The sequence below is a fragment of the Hippoglossus hippoglossus genome, chromosome 3 (genome assembly GCF_009819705.1).
Source record: "Hippoglossus hippoglossus isolate fHipHip1 chromosome 3, fHipHip1.pri, whole genome shotgun sequence".
Classification (NCBI taxonomy): Eukaryota; Metazoa; Chordata; class Actinopteri; order Pleuronectiformes; family Pleuronectidae; genus Hippoglossus; species Hippoglossus hippoglossus.
The window spans coordinates 22,105,774-22,125,530 of record NC_047153.1 but is presented as its reverse complement, the minus strand read 5'-3'; positions in this window follow the sequence as shown (position 1 = coordinate 22,125,530).

Sequence of the window (19,757 nt, the reverse complement as noted above, 5' to 3'; positions counted from 1 at the left end):
TGTGGAATATATAAGAAGATATAAAAAATATATAAATATATTCTTTTGTTATATCTAATCTTGTATTTATCAAATTGTTTATTACAAAGCGTGAATGTAAAGTATTTTAAACGTAAATGTCCCCAGTCATAACTTTGTGTTTGATGTATAGCTAAGATGGACTATTTAGAAAAAGAATATTATATTATAGTGTAATCCAGGGTTACATTGTCACATGCGGATGTGAACAAATACACCCTGTCTTTCCTGGGCTATGTTTACAAAAATACTGTGTACAATACCAATGTCCTGTGGAACGTGAGTGACAAATATCTATGAAGAAGTCTGAAGTATTCACACTATGATAATAAAGAATTTCTTCTACACACAAAGCTGAAGGCCACGAGTGGTGATTTTCGTCTTTTCTTGATTGCAATCACCTTTTATTATATAATATTAATTAGACTTAACTTGTTAGATTCATGATAGACATCAAACTGATTAAGGGTCAAAACCCAGACCAGAGATATCAACTTATTTAGTCCACACATTCTTCTTTATTGTTTGAAGCTGGCTAGCCTTACAAGGCAGCTGTATTTCTTGCCAGAATCCATCTTGCTTGGCTTTTAGTTATTCATTTGTGGGCGAACCACAGTGGTTCAGACCAATCAGTGTCCTATGAGGGAGGAATTATCCTGACAGGTGCTGGTGCGGGCTAGGAGCAGAAGTGAGATGTAAGACAGTACATTTACTTCATACCTATACTTAAGTAGTACATTTTTCAAGCATCTGTACTTCTCTATATTTATTTCCGGGTACTTTGAATCCCTTTTACTTCACTAAATGTATCAGTAAATATCTCTACATTCTGATCCAATATATTTTTACACTGTTACATGTTTATATTGTTTTTTATATTTCTAAATGTAATCAATAGTGCGAGGTGAATTGATCCACTGATCCAATCAGAGTGGGCAGGGAACATCAGACTCCTGCAGCAGCCGCATCACTGGTTAAGAAACCTGAAATGGATTTGGAAAAGGCATCGGCCGAGGCTCAGCCATAGATAATTGGATTAGGGAATAGAATAGGCTACATCAGCAGGTACTTTTAATACTTTAAGTACATTTGGAAGCAAATACTCACTTGCTTCTACACAAAAAGAAAGGTTAATGTGGTACATTAACTTTTACTTGAGTACATTTTGTCTGTTTATTTGTACATTTATGTAAGTAAAGTATTTCCTCCGTCACTGGCAAAAAGGTGTAGCAACAGCAAGAACAATAAAAATGACAGCTACAAAAGAGTTTAGTGTAAGCTGCTATAGCATCGGTTATATTAGAAATGGAGTGTTTCTTTGTTGAAAGAAAAGCAAAACAATGTGAAGCAGGTTTTTCTCAATGGAAAAATAAAAAGGTTTTTGTCTTCTGCAGATGGCTCCTGCTAACAAAGAAGTGCAAATGTTTATGAGTAAATTCCCCCTTAACAACAATATATTATAAAAAATTTAAAACTGCCTTAATAAGAAGAAAGATAAGTGGCACCAGAATCCCTGTTCATCGTTCTTTTATCCCAAGTAACATTCTCTACTTGTAATGGGTCATGGGTCAAGTTTTGTACATGTATTACTGGATGAGGATGTATTTTTTGTAAATCAAGCCCCCCCCCCCCCAACCATGAGAAACTTGACTAACTCAGTTTAGTTTTACTGCTGACTGAGGGCTTCTAATAGTGGCTGACTGTGCCTTTCGACTGACTCTCCCTTTGTTCTCCTGCTCTACACTGGCATACAAGCCTTCAGTGTCCATTCTCTGTGCCTTTGCTGAGTAAACTACTATTGTTCATGATCCTCTGCTGCACACAAGCCAGTTTTTCACATTCATTAATAACCCTTGAGAAAATCACTTCCAAAAAAGATACACACAAAACAGTGTTTAAACACTGGCCCTGGTCAGGTCTTCAAATAAACTGTAGCTAACAAAAGTGATCTGTTTTCTTATTCCAGTGATGTAGCTTAGAAGCAAATACATTTTACTAAGGTTATCAATTGTGTTGATATAACTTCTTCACTTTAATTTGAACAAACTTATTCAATTGTACATTGCCAATTGAAGTATTTTTTTAAGTTTTAAGTTTAAGATTTGAGTAAATAATGTTTATTTTTCAGTGTACATTGCAAACCAACAGTAACAGTTTAAACTACATTCAGTGGGACAGCAAAATACATCAACATCACACTAAAAAATGAGTGTACACAGGAAAAAAATAAACAAAAACAATATTAATGTGCAGAAATAAATAAAGTGGATGAGCAATGATCTTTCTGCTAAAAACGAGTACAATGTTGAAATTTACTTTTCAGAATAAATAACTCTTTAATACAAGAAGGTACTACCTTTATCTAGAAATAAAAGTAAGCAATTAGAAAGTTCATCAACTCTCAATACAACTGAAGAAAAAAAAATTAAACAATCTCCAGGAGATACTGTTAGCTTAAACAGTGTGTTGACTGGGAAGAATTCAAGCTAGTCATAACATAGTCTTTAGTACGTTATTGGCAGATGACCTGGCTATGACCTCAATACAGAGTTAAGACTGTGATCTTACCCAACACACAAAATGAGAGAAAGCAGAGAGAAGCCAGAACCATGTTAATCCAGTGGAATGCCTCCGTAAATGCCAACTTGACCATTTCCTCACCCCACAACCACTTCATCACCTGTACACATGTCAAAGAGGCCTGAGGACCCAGCTCAAGTTGGACTCCCTGTGGTGGTGCAATCGTTTGCGCTATGACTTAATGATAAGAAGGTTCTGGGTTTGTATTTTGGATCTTGCAACTCTGCATTGCCCATAGTATTCTTTTTTATATCCCATATTTTCTTAACAAAGTTATCAGTGCTGGGAGAAATCACGAGTAAAATATAACAATAATTGAAAGAATGAAGGACAAAAATGTACATTTAAAAGGAATTGATTTGAAGGCAGAAATCGTGTCGGCCAATGTGAGATCGTTCAGTTGCCTAACTCACTGTCACCACTGATCACAACTTTCGTGGCAGATACAAGCAGAAAAGTGACCATTGAAGTGCTCAGATAATGAGCAGCTACATATAAACTGCACTAATGTAAGATGGAGTAAGATTACAAATGGCTTTTAATGTTTACAATTGTACCTGTGTTAGGTTAGCTTGGGAAAGGAATGTTTAAATGTTTTCAATATTCCTACAAAGGTAAGCTTTTATCTGTTTTTAGCTTGGGCCTTAACAGAAGCTTATGGTTCCAAATTTATCCTGAGGTGTACTCTCTTTGTGAGGATTAAATAAAAGAACCACTACCTCGTCCTGATAAAACATTTAATCACACATGTTAACAATATCCAGGTGTTTTGAGAGCAGTAGATGTATGCATCCTCAACATAGCAAAGGAGACTTTATGCTGCAAAATGATGTGGCCCAGGGGAAGCATTTAAACATAAAACATAACACTTTGGGGACCTGAAGTTCAGAGGTGAGCACTGAGCACTGAGCACAGCAGGTGCATAGGTCTGGATATAGGAGAAACACATGCTTTAGAATTCAGGGGGTGTTTTAACACACCCTGCTCTCTGGTAATTTGGGTTTTAGTAGCCCCACTATCTTTAAATGATACAAGGGATATACTGCTCTAAGATAAGGGTTTAAAGAAAGCAGAACGTTTGGCTGGGGGGAAGAGATGAAAAACTGGAAAATATCTGAAAAGATGAAATGGATGTAGTCCAAATGTCTAGGATGAGTAGATACAAATCTTCAAAAACCAAAAGTTGAAGGGGGATAATTATTATTACAGATTGGAGCCAAGGTTGGTGGAGATTAGAACTGGGACTGACCAATCACCACAGTCAGCTGCCATGAAGATATAATTAATATACTTTGTCAGTGTAATTCTGGAACTGCTCAAATATGCCTATAAGTTTAGTCATAAAAGCTGGAGGGATATAACTTTATATACTTTCCAGTTTTGGGGCTGGAAACTAACTCCTGAGTTTTTCAGCACTAGCAAAAAGAAGACAGTAGTATGCACACTTTTTGTAGTGTAGATGCAAATTATTTTAAAAGATGTATGATTCCTTTAAAATAATAAATCTTGAGATGTAAGAAAATTATTCTAACAGCTGTTGGGGAGGATGGAGTGTAGACGATATCCATTTCATGTTGGCCTTGAACAAACTTCAAACCTGAAAGGGCAGGAAATCCCATTCAGTTTCTTGTGTAATCTTCAAGCAGTTCGAAAGAGTGAGCAATGTAATTGCAGCAAGTGCTAAATCCTTAAAGCAGTGCTTTCCCCCAGCTATATTTGAAAAGCTAATACTTCCAGCAAATATGCATCAGGAGAGAAACCAACATTTCTTCACTAAGTCTCATGTGAATCTGATCAGCTTGAAAATAAGTCTTTGGGCAACTCTTGGACCTGTGAGCTGTTGACACAGGAGCCAGTTTCCACAGCAACTGTACAGATGCAGACACATTTGGTAGAGGTCTTTCAAGAGTTTTGAGCAGCATGTTAAGATCACTTGCTTTTTCCCATGTCAGCAACTTCATGTGCCAGAGGATTTAGTGCTAATTCCCTGGGTTATGGTTCATTATTAATACTGAACACACTTGATTATAGGCCTCACTGTTGACAAGAAGCTGGTTGAAGTCACAAAAAACTCAAGGCAATCCCTCATCTAACCGAACCCACTTGTTGACAGGTTTTTTTGTATAACCGTTGCGTACCCACAAAATGGGGCCTGAAACGTGCGATCTACACTTCTCACCCAAACGTTGGGATTTATAAAAACAAACTTGACGGGAAAATGTGCGCATGTCCACGCAAACTCTGACTCATGCGTACTAACATTTTGGAGACGGGAAAATGACGATGCAGACGTGAGGTGGTAAACTGAAGCCAGATTATTGATCCACTTCATCATTTAAATTAAAACCAAAAGTTTTTAGTTGTGCTCGCGAGACATAACTGTTCCACACGAACCTTCAATTGAAAAAGATATAAAACAACTTCCAGCAAATAACGTTCAGATTCCATTAAACAGCGGAGTTACAGAGCCGAGTTATTCATAGTTTTTAATAATATCTTACAACACTGTGCGTGTATCATCAAGTACGAGTGTGTGTAAAATCGCTGCAGTGAACGTGACTGTGCCATCAGGTGCACAGAGCGCACTGGAGATCACTCACAAAAATAAAGAAAAACTATTCACTTTCAAACTATAGCCAAATAATATCCCAGAGTGGAGGTTACGATCCACTGATGTGTGAGGTAATCGGTCCGATTGCTCTAAATATGTAAATACTGTGGTGACACTCGTGCGTAATGCTGAGTGATGGATGCACGTGAATGGAAGAATGAGGAGGAAACAAGGGTTCAGTGATGACTGATCAGCTGATATAGATTCTATAGATCTGTGATCTTGGATCCTTGTGCTGTACTGAGTCCAGTACTAGATCGACAGACGGAAGCGAGCCATCCCAGTAGAAACACAAGCATATAATCATAATTCTGTTAAATTCTATAGATTGGGGACGTCACAGCTGTCTTTGAATTTAATAATGCTGCAGTTTTGGATGATTAAAATACGAACAGTCGATACAACAAGTTCCCTCACAGTGTGAAGCGATTACTTTTTTTGCCTTCACCTATTAATGACATTTTTTTTCATTTCAGGCTCCGTTCTTTCTATCATCCTCCCTCTCACACATTGTATTATCAGAAGCAACAGTGTATCAATGTATTTTCTTTATTAATGACATCACTGCTGTACCATAAAATCACTCTTCACCTCCACATCACTAAGAAACAACTCGATGTCAGTGTCAGAACGTTTCGCTTCCTCTTCTCATCGCTTGATGCAGTGATTTGCTGTGGAAACCCATTTTCCCAATTTATTTTCATGAGGTGCATTGCATTGACCAAAAGGGGGCGTGTAGAGGGCGGATCCAAGAACGAACGTTCAGGTGGACTGTGATTTATAAAGTGAACATTGCGTTCAGGTGTGCGTGCGCACGGTTTTCTAAATCTGATTTGCGTATGCCATGTTTTGGCTTTTGTGCGCACGTGCACTATTAGTATGAATCCCACGCAATGTTTTATAAATGAGGCCGACAGGGAAAATGTCAGAATCAGCATGAATTGTTTCAAATTAGCCTATAAAATGCACAGTATATCCATTGAAAAAATGCCAAAGTGTTACTACACCACCAAGTGATGACCTGGACAATCCAATTCAAAACCACAGGCAGTGGTCAACACTGTGTGGCATCACAAAATCATGGAAGTCCTGAAAGCTAGGGCACAGTTTAAATATGGCCTATGTGAATTTTTCCATGGATTGAATTCTTTGATACTTTCACAATATTTATACTGCACCTATACCTGGTTTATCCTCAAATGAGACATGGAAATCTCACTCTCCACATTATGGGACCTTTAGAATGAATCCTCCCTCGGTAATTTACTTTTAGTAATGTGGAATTATTATTCTAACAGTAAGCCAGTATTTGCAGAGGTCTTGAATTATCATTCTGGCTGGTCACACTGTAAATGTCACTCGTCACAATGAATTTTCAGAAAGCTAAAATACAGATAGTCAGGTGAAACCTTTTATCTGTTAAAGCTGCTTGTCATATCTTGTTAGCGGCTGAGAAGAGAAGAACACATGCACACACAAGGGTAAAGGGCAGGCTGGGATTAAACACACACACTGCTATTGTGTACAGTCTTATGTACAGCTGGGGATGATGGTCCATCCGTTCTGCTATTAAAAAACACTAACCAATACACTACGAAAGAAAACTACAAAATAGTTTAAAGAGAGAGTACTTGCTTCTGCTTCTGTGGTGCACCAAAAACGTATTGATTATTAAGTTTAAGTTTTCCGTAAAATAGGATACAGGGTAATGGTGTGTTTAGACAATGCAAAGTGGATTTTTGTCCCAAACACATACAAAGTCAATGCACAGACATGATTTGCCACAATTCTGTGCTGGGCAGCGTTGTTGTGCCTGGCCTAGGGGACACCTGGGCATAACATAAAGATGGCCTCTTCTAACAAACAAACAAATTATATTCTATAACAAACAATATTCTACAACCAATCCCCAGTAACTTTCCTAACAGAAAAACCAAGAGAAAATATGCATCCATCTGACGAACTGAAAATATTTCAACTCAAGTGAAAAATTTGTGTCACGAAGACCTATTAGTGTGGAGATTCTGAACCAGACAGAGAGACTCACTGATGCTTTAAGTGGGCACCCGCAGTTGCAATGCTACTTCTCGTAGTTGAGTTAAGTCCTGTCTCTCTTTTTTGTGCGTTTTTTAGTTGTTTCCTGTTTCATTTTGTAACCACCATTGTCTCTCATTTCAGAGCACTTCACTCCCTGTCTTTGTCTCCTTTCCCGCTCTTTGTGATTACCTTGCATTGGTTTCGCGTGTAACGTGTGTAAACTAGATTTCTGAGCTGATGATGGCGCCTCGAACGGCCGCCTCGGTGTGTTGGTGCGCAGTTCTGTGTTTGTTTTTAGTCTTTAATTCAGTACATTGCGACTCAACCCGGATTATTTTCACGATGGATGAGCTACTTAACATCAGGGACACAACACCATCTGATTTATGTCCCAACTTTCTCGCCTCTTCCGTGGATTTAGTGGACTTACTAATCAAAGGTGCCGTGGTCCTCGGTCACGCAGCGAGACGGTTGCAGCGAGACGGTTGCAGCGATGTGAAAGTGATTTTACAATCCTGTTCTCCTGACCTGGAATCTTTTTTCATCACCTGCAGACCGTTTTACTCTCCCGGTGAATTCACTTCTTTTATCCTGGCCGGAGTTTACATCCCACCGCAAGCTGACGTGCGCGAGGCTCAACGTCAACTCGCTGATCAGATACTAGGAGTGGAGAGAAGGAGAGAGAACACGTATTCCCCTGTTATTGTCATTGGGGACTTTAATAAGGGCAACTTAACTCACGAACTCCCAAAATACAAACAGTTAGTTAAATGCCTGACCAGGGGGGAGAATACTCTGGACCACTGCTACAGTACCATCAGCAGGGCTTATCATGCAGTTTCCCACGCTGCTCTGGGTCTATCCGACCACGCTCTTATTCATCTGATCCCGGCTTACAGACAGAAACTCAAACTTTCTAAACCTGCTGTGCTGAGATCTAAGAACTGGAGCAGCAGAGAAGCTGTGGAGGAGCTGCGTGACTGCCTGGACAACACAGACTGGGACATTTTTAGAACTGCTTCCAACAGCCTGGACGAATATACAGAGGCTGTGACGTCATACATCAGCTTCTGTGAGGACAGATGTATTCCAACACGCACCAGGGTTACAACAAGAGTTACAACAACGACAAGCCCTGGTTCACAGCAAAACTCAAACAGCTTCGTTTGGAGAAAGAGGTGGCCTTCAAGAGTGGGGACAAGGATAGGTTCAGACTGGCTAAATACTCGTTTGGCAAGGAGATTAAGGAGGCCAAACGACAGTATTCCAAGAAGCTGGAACAACAATTTGCAGCCAACGACTCCTCGTCAGTCTGGAAAGGCCTTCGGGTGATCACCGGCTGCAAAACCAAATCCCCCCACTCTGTGGAAGACCTTCAACTTGCAAACGACCTGAATGACTTCTACTGCAGATTCGACAGACAATGGACCAGTCCTAACCCTACCCCACATTCCCAACCCCCCTCCACAGCTATCACACATCTTCTTCCCAGCCTGGACAAAGACACTACCCCCCCCCCCCCCCACAAAATGGTCCCAGACTGCCCCCTCCCCCCCCCATCACACCTCTCTCCATTCAAGAGAGAGATGTCAACAAACTACTGAAGAGACTGAACCCCCGCAAGGCAGCTGGACCAGACGCTGTCTCCCCCTCCACACTAAGGTACTGTGCGGACCAGCTGTCTCCAGTGTTCACGGACATCTTCAACACCTCACTGGCTGAATGCATGGTACCTGCCTGCTTCAAAACATCCACCATCATCCCCGTTCCCAAAAAGCAGAGTATCACAGACCTTAATGACTACAGACCAGTCGCCCTGACCTCTGTAGTAATGAAGACCTTTGAGCGCCTCATGCTGACCCACCTCAAGGCCATAACCAACCACCACCTCGACCCACTGCAGTTTGCCTACAGAGCCAACAGGTCTGTAGACGACGCAGTCAACATGGGACGCAGTCCCCAGTTAAAACAGTGGAGTCTTTCAGATTCCTGGGGACTATAATTGCACAGGACCTGAGATGGGCGGAGAACATCACCTCCACCATCAAGAAGGCCCAGCAGAGGATGTTCTTCCTGTCGAGTTCTACACGGGCATCATTGAGTCCATCCTCACCTCATCAATTACCGTCTGGTTCGCTGCCTCCACTGCCAAGGACAAGGGCAGACTGCAGCAGATCATTCGGTCAGCTGAGAAGGTCATCGGCTGCGACCTGCCGGCTCTCCTACACCTGTTCCACTCCAGGACCAGTAAGAGAGCAGGCAAGATCATTGCTGATCCTTCCCATCCCGGCCACCACCTATTTCAGAGACTCCCATCCGGAAAAAGGTTCCGGGCTATCAAGACCAAAACCTCTCGCCACCTGATAAGTTTTTTCCCCACGGCAGTGGGGCTCACAAACAAGCCCCCTGCATCACACTGACTCTGGCCCCCCCCCCGCACATAATTTATATATTATTGGCACTATCCCGAAACCAATCACTGCACCTTAGCACCGCACGTGCCCATAACTTATTGTTCTTACTGTATATATTGTTGTTTTATGTCCGATTGTTGTTTTTATGTCCAAATGCACCAACCACACCAAGGCAATTTCCTGTATGTGTAAATATACTTGGCAATAAAAATAATTCTGATTCTGATTCTGATTTCACCTGTGTCTGTTATCACTTCACACTTGTGAAGATGGTTTATTGGAACCGTCCTCGTGTGGAGTCGTCCATTTGAGTCGTCAACGTGATATATCAATTCTTCAGGTGAGATTTTAACAGTCAGTTATATTTATTAACCGTAGCATGCTAGCTGACGTTAGCCTCAAAATGTTAACAGTTGCTTTGCTGGGCATCGTCTGTGTGACAAGGTAAGTGTGATGGGCCTTTATACATGGTCGGATTTTTAAATTGCTGCCTGTTTTATACTTGGGTGTTTTATCTTGACTGTTTTCTTAATGATTTTTAATCTTTTGTTTGATTTCTATGGTTTCATTGTTCGTGTGGATTGTTGAAGTGTTTTCCCTGACTGCTCCTGAACTGCACGGACACACACCAACCCCAAGCTGCAATCAGCATCAGGTGAACAAAGACCAGCGGACCAAACAGAGACAGCAGAGACTTTCAGTTCAGGCCAAGGATGAGAAGGGCAGTTAGCATCTCTGCTAACTGTTAGCTGTGCCGTCTTCACGTAGAAGACTTAAGAGGGACCAATTAAGAGGGACCAAGGGACCTGGCTGTGGTTTCGCTGGCTATGGAAACCACAGCCAGCGAGCCGTATCTATACGGCAACTCTCAGCGGAACTTATGGACCAGAAGATGGGCCGCCAGCAACACAGTGAGTAAGTGTAGCCTTTATGGAGATGTAGGCATCTTCTCATCTCTAGGTAGTGTTGTTGGTGTTTTAAAATGAATTTAAATTCTCGTAAAATTTATATTGGTTTTAAGCAGAACCAGGTTCAGCTGCTTGTATCTCTCTGTCTCTATCAATGGCTGTTATGGTTTGGAAACTGCTGTCATGATCGTCCTGATTTTAAATGCTAAATATCAAACCTGTTTTGATCATTATTGTGGCAGCCTCGTTGATTCTGCAGGCAGTTCAGGAGGTGTAAGAAGGGGCCCTGTAATCTCTCACACTACCAGATAATCTGGGCTGAACATTGTTACCAACCAAGGTTGTAGACTAGATTTTTCGGACCGGGATTTAACCGTCCTGAAATTCCTGTGGTCAGCTTTAGTCAGTTTGCCATTTACTCCAAAAACATTCCAGCAGCTGAGCTTGCACAACTATTTGTTTCACATTTGGGCCACATCACCAGACCAATAATGTTGAAATTGTCTCTGCTGCGTGTGGAGGTAAAATTTTCCTCACACACACTATGTTCTGGAGTACTTTGACCAAGAACAGCAAGTTTTACAATAGGCTTTTTCCAGCTCCTCATCACTGGCCTGCTTCTCAATGCCTCCAGTTGTACCTTAATGCAGCGAAAAGGTCAAAACCACAAAATTTCATCAAATTTGGCCAATAAAAGTCAATGCGGACGACCATAGACTGCTTCTTAATTGGCAGCTCTGCAGAGCACTAATGTGATTGAGGCAAAGAAGAGCCAATTTTAATGGTCCTCTTTAGACTGAGGACTTGTTCTATACTCATAATCAAATTGTCAGGGAATAATCCTTGTGACTGTGCAGCCAAATCCTTTTGTGGTTGGCAGGGACATTGGAGAGAATCCTGAAACTTTAGGTTTATCTGCAGCATTTGTCACAGTGGATTATACCTGATTATACATGTTTGCTGACTGTGTACTATACGGTTTCTGTAACATGAGTAGTAAAGTTGCAACAGTGTCTGATGCCGGATCTAATTTATGAGGATCAGTTGTTGGTGAGAGCTTCCAAGATTCCCACTCTATATTAACTACTATGACGTGAGCACTATACAGTACTCTGATGTGAGCACTCTTTGTTTGCACATCTGTGCATTCGGCTTGAAGTAAACAGCTCAGATTTATACCTTAGAGCACTGAGGTCAGCGTCCGGGTGATGGTTACTATGCGGTTTAAATTCAAGACTGGATAAGTTTCACAAAACACCAGCGTCTCTGTTTTTCTTGGAAATATAAGAAACTCAGTGAGCAATGAGCTTTTCTCACCACGATGTCTAACTGCGACAACAATCTTTAAATGCTTTAGGTTTCACACAAATATTTGCTGGTACTTAGATGTGACTTTTTGATGGATGAGATGTTGGGTGATTTCAATTTCTCAATGCTAAACTTAGTTATTGAATTTATTGATTTAGCTGCTGTTCTTTTCCAAAAGTTACATTCCACTTTTATTCAAATGGGGTCTTTGAATGCCTTCTTTGGCTGTGACCACATGGCTAATGACCTCAAGCAACCACAGATCATGTGTGGGCATGGCACTATGGCCAACATTCCTCAAAGGCAGGAAACTCCTCTCTGCCCATGGGAACACACTGTGGAGGAAAAGTCTTCAAAAGAATGACAACTGTAAAGACTAAGCATATCTTTGCTCCACATTTGAGCTGATGTTCATTCATATTTGTCTAACAATTTGACTTTGCTCATAAGCAGAAGCCTTTTTCCTCTGCCGAGGAGGTTTTATTTTTGCCCCTGTCTGTTTGTTCGTCTGCAACATTACGCAAAAGCTGCTGGGCGCTGTGCATGGATTGGTGGAAGGATGTGTTATGCGTCAGGGAAGAGCACATGCAATTTGAGTGGATCCAGGAATTTATTACTTTCTCTAACATTGCAAAATAGGGCATTTTTTTATACTACTAAGATTTCCCCAGATAGGTCTGTTTTTTTTATAGCAGGCCAGAGAGAATAACTAGACATTTCTTGCAGAGTCCTTCAGTGTTTTCAATATTGTTTGCCATATCAATATTCCATTCTACAATGGTAAGTCAACATAAACTTTGGAACAATTTTACTTTGACCATTTCTAGTAGTTCCACACAGGTAACTAAGGCTCCTTCACTTATTCTCCTTAGCTTTAAGCTCGGTCAACGTAAAACCTGCGTAACACTTAGCATGTCTCAAAAGCAGCTTGTTCAGCAGTGTCAGGGGAAGAGCGTTAACTTTATCCAAGCACATTTGTCCTTGCAACTCATCCAGTTTAACTGCATGTTTTGAGCTGTACAGCGCACCCCTAAAATCTGAGCTCTTTTACTCAAACAAACAAATTATAAAATAGAATGCCCTGTGACCCTGAAATCCCTACTGCCAGAAGGGACCACAAGTACATGTTGTACATGTAAGTTTACTATGCTATATTATCTTTTTTATTGCAGGAAAAATATACATAATATACATAATGTCCCATTGGTGCTCCATTGGATTTAGGTCCGGGGAACGAGAGGGCCAGTCAATGGCATCAATGCCTGTGTCATCAAGGAACTGCCTACACACCCTGGCCACATGAGGCCGGGCATTGTCCTGTACCAGGAGGAACCCAGGGCCAACTGCAGTGTAAGGTCTGGCAATCTCTCTCTGCGACCCTCCAAGGATATGCCTCGCCCGACCATCATTGACCCACCGCCAAACCGGTTCACGCCTAACACATGTGCTCAGTGTGAACCTGCTCTCATCTTTGAAGTGAACGGGTCGCCAATGGCGGGCCTGCCAATTCTAGAGTTCTCTGGTGAATGCCAATCGAGCTGCACGGTGCTGGGCTGTGAGCACAGGTCCCACTAGAGGACGTCGGGCCTGATGCCACCCTCATGTAGTCTGTTTCTGACAGTTTGGTCAGAAACATGCACACCAGTAGCCAGTAACCTGCTGGAGGTCATTTTGTAGGGCTCTGGCAGTGCTCCTCCTGTTCCTCCTCACACAAAGGAGCAGATACAGGTCCTGCTGCTGTGTTGATGCCCTTCTACGGCCCTGTCCAGCTCTCCTTGTGTAACAGCCGGTCACCTGGCATCTCCTCCATGCTCTTGAGATTGTGCTGGGAGACACAACAAACCTTCTTGCGACCGAACATATGTATATGCCATCCTGGAGAACCTGGACTACCTGTGAAACCTGATTGGGCTGCAGGGACCTTCTCATGCTACCAGTAGTGACAAGGACAGTAGCAGAACACAAGACTAGAGAAGAATAGTCAGGAAGGATAAAGAGGGAGCAGCTGTCTGTGGCAAGCACAAGCAAAACCGTTCCCTTTTTGCTGGTTGTCTTGATTTTGCCTTTACATTGCACCTGTTATCACTGTCATTTGCACCAAAGCAGGTGAAACTGATTCACAATCACTTGTGCTTCCTAAATGGACAGATTGATAAAGCTGAAATTTAACTGACTTGCTGTTATACTGTGACGATTAGTGTTCCCTTAATTCTCTGGAGCAGTTATAGAAGAATTGTGAAGCTTCTTTATGATACAGAACCTGAGGGAAATGTAACCCACACTGACTCCGCTGCTCTCTCTCTCCCTCTCTCTCATCTGACATCTCTGACTCCCTACAGTTGATTTGTTTGTCGCCACAATATCAACAGTGATCATCACATAATGATCCAAGACTTTTTTTAATGAGCTAAATATTTATTCAGGGCAGCGCATTCATCAGCTGCACTCTCACTCACACACTCACTCACTCACTCACACACGCACACACGCACACACACACACAGCATGATCGGAAACGTGTAAACTGGGTAAAAATAACAGACTTTGTAAACTTAATGTATGTAGAGCTGGAGAAGATGTCGGGGCGCCCTCGGTTTGACTTGGTGCAGTGCACAGCTTAAATGACAAAGACACAGAGGACCAGTAAATTACTGACAGAGCCACTTAAAACTGTAAATATACAACTTTCCACGGTCAAAACATGGCTTCCTGGTGTCGGACTTGGTGGCGCTGCGGTCAGGCTGTGCGCCTTCTCTGCGGCCTGTGGAGCTGTCTGTGGTCTCTGCGTCCGTAGCCAGGGACTGTTTGTTTATTTATCACAAGTCATATCGCCATTGGGATATTAAACAACGTTATCGCACCACACAGAAATAACAAATCAATACAATGGTACACTGTTACACAACAACATATTTCATATATTCTATAAACATAACTCAAATAGTTGAAGAGTAGTTTAACTCTCAAAGCAACCAAATGTAATGGTGAAAGAGGTGGGCATCATTTTACTAGAACACACACACACACACACACACACACACACACACACACACACACACACACACACAGTTCCATTGCAGCAGACCACAAAAATCTGATATAGATCCCTCTGGGAGAATTACTTTAAGTTCACATTTAAAAATGGACACATTTTTGCGCCAGAGATTATCCACTAAAAGACTGTTTAGGGAATCAACTGGCAGATCACTCAAACTGAGGTACATTTAAGTACTGGTCTGCTCCCACAGACGGGAAACAATCCTGATTACTCATTATCACACTCCAGACATGTACATTTTAATATAAAAATAATAAAAACTGATTTGATGTAATGACTACAATTGATAAATTCCCTGATTGTTGTTACCATATCTCATAATTTCAGTGATTACATTTGTATTTACAGTTGGCCTAATCTTCACAGTGAGGATAAGACCCCTGGGACTCTATGTGCAGTCTGCACTTGTGAGCATGATGCGTATCTCAGTCTGAAAAAAATGTTTACTATCGACAATGAGGACGTTTGTTTGTTCAACCATTAGAAATGGAAAAAAAACAAACAGGAACTGATCAATCAGATTGAGTTAAACTGAACCCAAATTACACTTCACATACATGCTTATATCTATAACATCAGTATCAGCAGGAACTATTGTTGAGTTATCTGCTTTGCCTTGACAGAAATGAGAATGAATCAAATCACAGTGCAGACAGGAAACATATTTTAAAATAAAACAGTTTTCCCAGTATTGCAAATGAATATTGATGTAAAAGTGACATGTTTTATTTTCAGGCAGAGATGTTGTCTCCTACGGATCACATAGTTTTTACACCACTTCCTGTTAATGATGTTTGTTATGTATGCATGTATTTACTTTCAATGTGTCCAGACCACGCATTTATTTATTTAAGCATGTGAGTGTTTACATGTGTGCAGGCATGTGCTAAACAACAATTGCCTCTGTATTTAGAGCTTGAGTAACATGGTTTACATGTGGTAGGTCTGACTTGTACACCAGAACTAATCAGTGGCAGCACTCGGCCATTTCGAACTTAAACGGGCCACACTTGGCCCGGTTGTTGTTTTTTGAGGGGCCAGCTCATTTAACCCTGGAACTAAATGATATAAGTGTGACACAGGATGTAATTACTTCAAAATGCAACACCATCACAAATCACACATAGCCCAGCAGGAGACCAGATTCTTTACACTGGCAAATTTAGGGAAATAAATGAATAACAGTAGAGTTGCATTGCCATAAAAAATGACCACATATTAGCCAGGCTAATGGAGCAGTAAACTGTTACGTAATTTTACAGTCAGTTGAACTTATTGAGTCAGAACAAAGCAGCGTGTGTTCCTCTGTGGAAAGAGAAATGTGTTTGGTTGAAGTGGAAGTGAGTGTTAGCAGCTGCTGAAGAAATTACAAATACCTGCATGCTTTCCTCTTACATATGTGTTGCACTTTTTCATATTGCAAGTGCTATTTTAGCAGCTAGAAGCCCTGAGGAATGGAATTCCAACTAGTTGGCGATTAGAGTTTTCTTTTACATCACACTAATCTATTTCTTTCTGATCAAAGAATAATTAGCTTGACCCGTTTTTACATAAATGTATATCTAGATCAGATGGACCACAGGGAGTATCTTCTGGAAATATTGTCACAAATGGAAATGTTTTCCCCGTGACTTTCTGTTCTTAAATGCTTCACATGCAGGTTCCACATATGGCAACATCGGAATTTACGTGGACAAGTCGTTCGCAAATTCAATCCATATTCTGTTATGTTCAGTGGAACGAGGCAGGACTTAGTGTGCAAGAACACAACAGTAGGGAGATAAGTGCATGTATGGAATTTTATTTACAGAATCAGGAGCTTACGAAGCAAATGATCAAAACCTAAATTGGCCACAACCCGAGAGTGCTGACAGGCTGGTAAGTTCAGATACAACCAAAGATCCTGAGTACAAAGGGACTGCAAGTTACTATCAGGTAGGCAGGCAGGTAAGAAAGATCAAAAAACAGAAAGGTCTGACCGACAAAAAGGTCAGCCCAAGCGTTACTACCAGAGAGGTTGTGCGTTGATCTGGTGAAGAAGTTTGTGGTCAAGCCCATCTTTAAATACTGGGGTGTCTTGAGGAGTTGATTGCCTGATATGGGGCAAAGTGTGATGAGTCTGAGGTAAAAAGTGGTATTATTAGTTGATGTGAAGGGCCAGGGCCAGCATGCTAATCTCTTGAAATATGTCTGAAATTCAACGCATAGCATCAGAACTGTTATAGTATTTATACTGGATGTTGCCCTTCTGTGGATGTTTTCTTCCTCTCTCTCTTTCACAGTCTGATTCTGTCAGTTTTTACCTCCACCCTCTGTGTCTCGTCTACCCTCTCATTTATAATCCTGTTTGAGCTGGTTCCTTGTCTGTGATCTGTCACAGGACTATGGTCCTGATGTTATCTGGTCCATCAGCCATAGATTTCCTGAGAAGAGAACAGGGTGTATGTTTCTGTAGTGTACAGAAAAGAAGGAAGATGTTGAATTGTATTACTTAAATACCTCTTGCAATTAATCATGTAGACTACTATACATTATATTATAGAAAAACTAATAATAAAAGCTCTTGTGCACAACTAAATAAGAATTACCAAAATGTAACAAGACACAAATACTTTCATTTGACCTTTGCAGATATAATCAGATCTGTCATGTGTGTACAAACACGTTTTTTGACAAGATTGTTCATAATAAGTGGAAGATATATAAGATATGTGGGTTTATGCTTATTTATTCTGTCAGCTTCTTTGGGAGATTTGGGGGCTTGGCTTTGTCACTAGCTTTCATGTCTTACACGATATTGATCTTGTTCCCAAGTTCTTTCGACTTGAGATGGTATTTGCATGAATTTTCCCAATCAGGAAGTCATTTATCTTATTATTCTGACACCAAAGAACGCACAATAAGTCCCTTAAAAAAATTGTACTTTTCCTTTTGTTGGACTTTTGGATGTTTGCTTGTTTTAACTACCTCCACTGATTTGACACTTCCCCCCTCACCACCATGTAAACTGTTCCTCATTGTTAATAATGATCAGCAAAGCCACTGATAACCCTGCTTGCATCAGTTGTTACAAACTGCATGGAGTTGAAAAATTCACATGGTTGATGCAAATGTGTGCCTAGAAAATACATTTTAATCATTTACATTTCAAATTCAATTTAAAATCTGACAAGCAGATTTTAAATTGAATTTGTAAGTTCGGAAATGAATTCCAATAAACAAAATATATATAATAATTTAATAATCTATGGACCGCCCAATTAAAACAGTTTGCTTTTTTAGTTTGCTGAGCTTTTATCACATTTTGTACCAAAATGTGATACAATTCTTATCTTGGGTGATTTTAACATGTCTGCTGTCCTAGATTTTATAGACACTGGAATAATTTAACCTCACTCGGGCAATACATGAACCAATTCACTCAAATGGTCACACTCTTGATCTCTTCTTTTTTAACAGTTTAAGCCTTAACAACATTGAAACTAAGGATGTGTGTCTGACCACAAAGCAGTTTTCTTTAATGTGTGTTTAATCCCATTTACATTTTAACCATGATGCACCTGTTTGCCGCTGCATTTTTAATCCTACCTCGGTTAACAAGGTTTTCTGAGCTTTTTACTTCTGCCTCTTTAACTGCTTTTAATCAAAATTTTTATGTAGAAGAGCTGGTCTCCCTTTTTAATCAAACCTGCCAGACGGTCCTGGACTCAGTTGCCCCCTACAGTGACAAAAAAATCCAAGATTGCACCCCAGGCCTGGGAAAATGAAACCACCCAGGCATTTAAAAAAAGACTGTAGTAGAAAAGAAAGATAATGGAGAAAAAAAACGGCTTACATTTACAATGTTAACCTACCAAACGGCAGTTAAAGATGCAAAAATCATCCTTTTTCTAACTTGATTTTAATCAATTACTCTAATCACAGAATAGATTCTATCATCACCCCCTCATTTTACAGATGCCTCAAAAGAGATGTGTGAGAGGTTTTTAAATGCAACAAATTAGGCAACAAATAAATTCTCCTGACTGCATTTTAAATGCCAAGAGGAACATTCCCACTTATTCTTGCAAATTTGAACCCACGTCACTGCCGTTTTCATCTGAAATCATAACCCACATGAAACCAACTACATGCAGCCTTGATATCATTCCCACCAAATTTCTTAAAGAGGTTATTGACACAGTTGCCTAACAGAGGGAATCTTTCCTTCCAGTTTTAAACATGCTGATCCCTCTGTTCTTAACAATTTTAGGCTGATCTCTAAACTTCCATTTTTATCAAAAGTTTTAGAAAAAGTGGTTTCAACCCAACTTTTATCTTTCATGTGTCACAATAACATCTTTGAGAAATTTCAATCTGGTTTTAGAGCATTACACAGTACAGAAACTGCCCTCCTCAAAGTAACCAATTACCTTCTTTTAGCAGCTGACAGAGAGAGAGAGAGAGATGGCAATTTTAATCCTCCTAGACCTAAGTGCAGCCTTTTATACTGTGGATCATGTCATTTTAATTGTCCGTCTTAGAAGCTGGGTTGGCATCAAGGATTCTGCACTTAGTTGGTTTGATTCATACCTTTTTAGAAAGAACCTGCTCTGTCACCATAGGTAATTACACATCCTCTAAAACGCACGTTGCCTGTGGTGTACCACAAGGTTCAATTTTAGGCCCTATTTATATACTTCCTCTTGACCAAATCATCCAACGTCTCTTTCCACTGCTATGCAGATGACACACAGATGTCCTGTGTGTCCTGTGTCCAGAAGACCTGATGACCCTGAAAGCCTAGCTGGTTTGTTAGACTGTCTAAATGATAACAGTTGGAT